The 7,187-nt window shown below is 38.3% G+C and overlaps 1 protein-coding gene across 2 annotated transcripts in view; it reads right to left on the reverse strand.

Annotated features, from left to right (window-relative positions):
• NME8 (NME/NM23 family member 8) overlaps nucleotides 1–4,900 on the reverse strand; it is a 318,092-nt gene extending 313,192 nt beyond the window's left edge. Inside the window, exon 1 of one of the 2 annotated variants that reach the window (XM_087892436.1) lies at nucleotides 4,753–4,900. The gene's annotated coding sequence lies outside the window, so the exon portion shown is untranslated. The remainder of the gene's footprint in view (nucleotides 1–4,752) is intronic. The other variant, XM_060686126.2, reaches the window with a different exon arrangement.
• Between the last annotated feature and the right edge of the window lie 2,287 nt (nucleotides 4,901–7,187).

Here is a 7,187-nt window from a genome sequence, read left to right on the forward strand (position 1 = left end):
CTAGCTCTAGTTTATTTTCTTTTTTGCAACATTAATCAGGTTCTTTGACCAAATAATGTATACAAATAGAACATTTTAGAAATAATAGAATAGAATGTAAATTTACAAATAATAGAATAGAAAATTTAGAAGTTCATCACCATATTTTGCATTTAAACAAATATATTAATTAAAATGTCAAATTTTACATTTTGCACTTTTCTGAATTTTCTGTTAGAGTCTTATGTTTAACAATTAATATAAAACATATTTGCATGTGTGTGTGTATGCAAAAGATCAAAGTACTGAAAAAAGATCCAGAAGCAAATAATAATAATAATAATAATAATAATAATAATAATAATAATAATAATAATAATCATAGATCAATGATAGATAGATAGATAGATAGATAGATAGATAGATAGATAGATAGATAGGAGATTAAAATTGAACACTCTATTAAAGTATCACATAACTGATAAACAAATGCCTTATTAAAAATAGTAATTCAAATTTATTAATAATTCAGGATGCAGTCCTGTATACAATTTTTCATGTATACTTTCCTTTGAAATCAGTTGTATTCCAGCTCCTGGTAGGATTCTGTGCTGTTGAACTCCCAGACCATCAGCCTATAAAAAGGAGTTTTACTCCACTAGTTGTAGCTGACTTTAGAGGATAATGCTCATTTCTGTTTCTGTAAACTACTGAGCTAGCGCATGTCCAAAGAAGATTCCATGGGCATATGATGTCAGCAGGGGTGGGTTCTAAATATTTTTACTACTGGTTCTGTGGGCGTGGCTTATTTTGTGGGCATGGCTTATTTTGTGGGTGTGGCTTGATGGTCATGTGACAATTATTTAGGATTTAGCAGAGGTATTGGTCTACCAAGCTGTACCGATCTACCCATTTATTTTTGCAGGCACTGGTCTACCCATTTATTTTTGCAGGCACTGATCTACTCATGTATTTTTGCAGGCACTGATCTACTCATATATTTTTGCAGGCACCGGTCTACTCATTTGTTTTCTTTCAACACTGTAGGGCGGCCCTTTGAAGCCCTGCGGCAAGAGTTTAAACAGTTTTTTTCCCTCTAGCCATCAGCTGGGACTCAGGAGGCAGCAATAGATTGGGGGTGGGGCCAAATAAAAGGTAAGAATAATATGGGGATGGGGGTGCGGGGGTGGGGGGCGAGGGAGTGGCGGGAACGGGGGGGCAGAACCGGTTCGGTAACGTCATATAGTCACTGCTACCAGCTCAGCAGAACTGGGCCGAACCGGGAGGAACCCACCACTGGATGTCAGCCACATTACAGAGTGTACGGCGAAACCTGGAATACTGTTACCTTCCCACAAAGTGGTACCTATTTATTTACTTGTATTTTTACATGCTTTCAAACTGCTGAATTGGCAGTATAGAATAGAATAACGGAGTTGGAAGGGACCTTGTGGGTCATCTAGTCCAACCCCCTGCTCAAGTAGGACACCCTATACCAGCGGTTCTCAACCTGGGGGTCGCGACCCCTTTGGGGGTCGAACGGCCATTTCACAGGGGTCACCAAAGCCCTCTCTCGCCCCCCCTTCACTCACCCTCACTCTCTGCTTTGTTGGATCGCTGGCCGTTCGTTTACCCCGCCCACTCCCAATCTATTGCTGCCTCCGATGGCTAGAGGAAAAAAAACTGTTTAAATTTTTGCCCCGGGGCTTCAAAGGGCCGCCCTATAGCCAGTGGTGCAGCCGAACCATTTGTTAAATTGCTGGCTTGCCCCGCCTCTCCGCACCACTATTTATTGCCAATAAATAGTGGTGGGCGAGAGGCAGGGGAGCCAGCAATTTAACAAATGGTTCGGTGTTTTTTTTTTATTTTATTGGCCCCCGGAGCTTCAGCATAGGCTAATTAGCCCTTGCTTAGATCGGCTCCCGACCCCCAGCTGATTTGCTCTCAGCTGTTTTGCTCAGGGCTCTGGTGCTTCCTTGCAAAGAGTACTGATTTTTTTTCCCCCTATCTATGCTTAAAAACGAAACTGAAACTGCTTTGCTGTTGCTGCAACTTGGAAAATTAGGCAGGCAGATTTCTTTTCTTTTTCCTCACCAAAAAAGGTAGGTGCAAACAACGGGAAATTTAGGGAAAAAGAGGAGATTTTAAAACACAAAAGAAAAAAGCTCTATTTAACTAGGGAATTGTAATAATTGAGATACTATTAATTGTATATTGTGTTGAAAGCAGAAATGGTTAAGTTGTGGTTTGGAGGAATATATGGGGGAAATTATTTGGTTTATTATTATTGATAAATATAATTAATTGATTTGTAAGAAATTGGATTGCATGGAAATAATTGGAATATTCATGTTCATATTGATTAATATACAAAGAAGGTAGTTATATAACTAATTGATTTATATTAAAATGTTGAATGTATATTAAACAACTGTAATATTACATAATTAACCAATGTGAGGATGGATATAAAAATAGATGACAATGGGAAGGGGTATAAAATAGAATAGAAGGGAAAAATTGAATTTGATTAAGATTAGAGATGAGGATGAAGGGTAATATTGGTTTTTTAAAAAAAATAGATGAGGAATAAATATGGCAAAAAGGAAATATAGAAATTGTAAATTTAATTGAAATGACTAAACACTGTTTAAATTTATGAACCAGCCAAATACTCTGTTCAAAGAAAATACATTGTATGTTTGTATGTGTGTTTCTAATTATTGTTATTTATTCATATTTGTTCTCTTTTATTCTTTAAAGTTTAACAATTCATTCTTTATCTTAATATCTTTATATTTGTTTGGGGTTGGCTTTCTTCCCTTTCATCTTTTTTATGGTACAGCAATCTTTCTCCTCAAACCTACCACCTCTCTCTTTTCTTTCCTTCTTACTTTCTCTTCCTCCCTCTCTTCTTCTCCTCCCTACTTCCTCTTCCTTTCTCCTTCTCCTCCTCTCTTCCTCCCTCTCTTACCCTCCCTCCTACTCTAATTTCCCTTCCCTTCCTTCATCCCTCTCTATTGCTGTATTTTTTTATGCATATGGACTACTCAGAGGGCTGAAAAAGTTATTTCTGACTGATCCTCGCACTTTTAACCAGTCTTCGAACTTACAACTGTCCTCACATTTTACGTTTTTGCCCTATCTTGTCACCATGGTGAAGAGAAGCAGTTGTGAAATGAGTGACACATTGTTAAGAATGCTACAATGGGCATAAATGATGACCAGTCATAAGTGCGAAGACCGGTCAAAAGTGCGAGGACCTGTCAGAAATCACTTTTTTCAGCCCTCTGGGTAGTCCTTTTGTGCATATGGACTACTCAGAGGGCTGAAAAAGTTATTTTTGACTGGTCCTCGCACTTTTGACCAGTCCTCGAACTTACGACTGTCCTCACATTTTACGTTTTTGCCCTATCTTGTCACCATGGTGAAGAGAAGCAGTTGTGAAATGAGTGACATGGTTGTTAAGAATGCTGCACGGGCATAAATGTGAGGATGGTCATAAGTGTGAGGACCAGTCAAAAGTGCGAGGACCTGTCAGAAATGACTTTTTTTAGCCCTCTGAGTAGTCCCTATACACATAGCCATGGCCACCCGGTCACATGACCAGCTAGCCACGCCCACCCAGTCACATGACCTCCAAGCCATGCCCACAAAATAAGCCACGCCCACAGAACTGGTAGTAAAAAAATTTAGAACCCACCCCTGGTTGGGGGTCACCACAACATGAGGAACTGTCTTAAAGGGTCGTGGCATTAGGAAGGTTGAGAACCACTGCCCTATACCATTTCTGACAGATGGCTGTCCAGTCTCTTCTTGAAAGCTTCCATTGATGAAGGCAACTTCCGAAGGCAAGCTGTTCCATTGGTTGATTGTTGTCACTGTTGGAAAATGTCTCCTTATTTCTAGATTCTCTCCTTGATCGTTTCCATCCATTATTTCTTGTCTGGTCTTCAGGTGCTTTGGAAAAAAGGTTGATCCCCTTCCCTCTTTGACAGCCCCTCAAATATTGAAACACTATTTTCATGGGTATCATATAGCTTTTAAATAGCAAGCTAAGCAAAGTTAGTGAGGCACTTAATTAAATTGGCAAATACAACCACAATACATTATTTATATTGTACAACTACAATATATGCTGCTAGGCATTTAATCACTAACACCTAAAGTTTGGAGGGATTTTAAGTATTCAAGTTTTGAGCTCTGTAATTGAACTCTATTAAATACAGGTATTCTTGAAGTACAGCTAATTCACATATTTATTTGACTTTGAATGTATACAGGAGATTTCTCTATTTCAATTTATCACTGAAGTTTTGAAACTTTGTTCTAAAAATATGATGAAATTGCTGTTTTAGTCATCTAGTATTGTGACTAAATAATTCACATTCCAGTTTAAACATAGATTTATTGTATGGCCTTAATCAAAAATTTTTTACTTAATATGATAGAAATAATGTAAACTATTTTATGGAATCCAGATGATTGATAAACAGATAAATCATATTATGAATAAATAAACACTTAATTAGTTAATTCAAAATAATTAAGATTGTTGTCTGCAATCCTCCATCCAGTTACTCATGCACAATTTCCTTGTTTCAGTTAGATTCCAGCTCCTAGGTTTTATACTGAGTGTCACACTATTTTTTTTTCATTTTCAGAGACTACTGTTAATACAAAACCAGTGTAAACTAACATTGATCCGCAGAAAAGATTTAAAGTAAGACTTTAAAAGATCTCCATGATTTATAATATTGCAAATAAACTTACCAAGCTTACTATGTTAAAATTTATCTCCTCCACTTCTGTGATTATGGGAGAGAAAGTGTTGTAAATCAGAGGTCCAGGCTTTTGCTCTGTTTCAAGATGTCTCCAAGATGTCTCTAAGATGTCTCTCCCAACCTCGTAGAGAGCTTTATTTTTATACTGACCTATATTCCACTCTGTTTTGTTTTGTCAGGCCATCCTCTTACGAGGGGCCAGAAAAAGGGTTATTATCAGGAGAGGAAGGCATGACTTTGAGATAGCGCAGGAAGGGATTTAAAGCAAAATGTAGTTATACATATACAAAAGAAAGAAACTCACTGAACAAAACAGCATCCTCCAATTAAATTAACACAAATGATAGGCCAAATTATACAAAATTTTTAGTTGATGCTGAATGTTTCTTGACTCATCTAAAATGTTAAAGCAACAAAGTTACATTTTCAGGAACTGATACAAATCAACTGCGTTAGAGGGTGGATAATATGCAGCTTCCCCCCAACAAGCTATATTCTTCTAATCAAAGTTCCTTTTGAACAAATACTCACTCAAATTAGTAAAGTTTTGAATTACAGTAGTAGGGATACGAACAGGGTTTAAACATGTAGAAAGCAAATTTTCCATGTCATAAGCTTCAGACAAACAAAAGGCATCAGTTTGTGTGATGTTTGCAAGCTGCACCCATAGGTTTTGTTTCATCCATTGTTCGAGAGAATGTTTAGGTGGGATGACAGCTGCTGATGCCAAAGTACAGTTATTAACAATCAAGCACAAACAAATTATGACTAAGGAATTGGCAGTTAAAACCGCAAAAATGGCAGCGCACAAATTTGTTCCATTTGTTGCTGCTGCAGCACTGCCTGCACTTTGGTGGTCAAATTCTTCACATCTACCCATGTCATTGGATGACTGGCATGACGGGATCGGGTTGGTTGCCACGCTGTCTGTAGAGTCACCTTTGCCATCTCTGGGATAGGGTTCAGGGGTTGGTGCCACGACATCCTTGGCTGGACAAATACAATGCACTGGGATCCACAAAGGTCCTGTAGATGTAAACACAGCAGCCTAGCCCCACCCCCAAGTAATTAAAGGAACCAGTCCTAACCATGTTTTGTCTGGTATTGCTCTATAATATACCAGAGGAGGAGGCAAACTTGTTTTTTGTTGAAAATGCCTCTGATAAGCGGTTGAATTAGAAATTGAAAAATTCAATTGCTTCAAAGTAAATAAAACTTTTGTAACCTGTTGTGTTACCCATGACAAATTTGGAACCCGAGAGCCCTCCTTTTTTATTTGTTTGTAAAGGCAGTCCTTAAAGGACCTATTAGCACATTCCACAATAACTTGACCTGTGGAATTATAGGGAAGACCATGAGTAACAACAATATTCCACGTTGTACAAAATTACAAAAAAGTGTGTGAAGAATAGGCAGGCCCATTATCTGTTTTTAAAGAAGAAGGCTTTGTCAAAGCCGTAATGGCTGAGAAAAGATGAGAAATAACATGATTAGCTGTTTCCCCTTGTTGTGGGGTAGCCCAAATTGCTCCAGAATAGGTATCAATAGATAAATGAATATATTTCCAAGGAGCTAAAGAAGGTGTCAGGTTTCATTGCTATCTTAAATAAACTTCATTCTCAAACGCAAAGTCTCTAATGAATCTCTTTTATTTAAGAATAGAAAAAACGACATGCCTGAACTCTGATGCAGCCAAGATTGGCACCTCCTTCCAAACCCCTCCCTTTCCGTTCTTCAACCCCAATGTCTCATTGGCCACCATCCAGATCCATCTCTTCGTCCCATGCACTTTCTTTTCACAGGAATTTCCCCCCTCCCTCTGTTGCCCAAGTAATGCTATCTGCTGAAGAGCCAGGAACTAGGTGAAAGTTCATCTCAGCATTAAAGCAAGTCTTTCTGTGATTTCATGTCAGTGCTGAAAGAGATCATAATTTGGAATGCTGACAGAAGGAACATGGGTAACATCCATTTGCCATAATTGATTAGAGGTGAGACCACGGGGATTAACTCCCGTGTCTCCTGAAGGGCATTGGGGACAGGATGAAACAATTTGCTTAGCTTGCTCTAGTGGAATGTGGTAAGCTTGTGCCAGCCCTCTGGCATTTTGATGGAAAAAAGAATGGCTAAAAAATGGATCTGTAAATAAAGTAGGTAAAACATGAACAGCAGCATCAGTATGACTGTTGCCTTCAGAAAGAGGCCGAGGAAGGGATGAATGACTGCATATGTGAGAGACAAAATACAAATGCTTCCGGTCTTGTAGTAATTGCTGTAAAGTGAGAAATAAAGCCATAAGGTTGGAGTCAATCCTGGGCGTGATATAAGCACCTGGAAGATTAAAAATAAATTGACATACATACTGAGAGTTAGAGATCAGATTAAAAGGTTGTTGAGAAAAAGTGTGGAAAGCTAAGATAGCTGCAG

The sequence above is a fragment of the Pantherophis guttatus genome, chromosome 4 (assembly GCF_059756535.1).
Source record: "Pantherophis guttatus breed Tessera chromosome 4, ASM5975653v1, whole genome shotgun sequence".
Taxonomy (NCBI): domain Eukaryota; kingdom Metazoa; phylum Chordata; class Lepidosauria; order Squamata; family Colubridae; genus Pantherophis; species Pantherophis guttatus.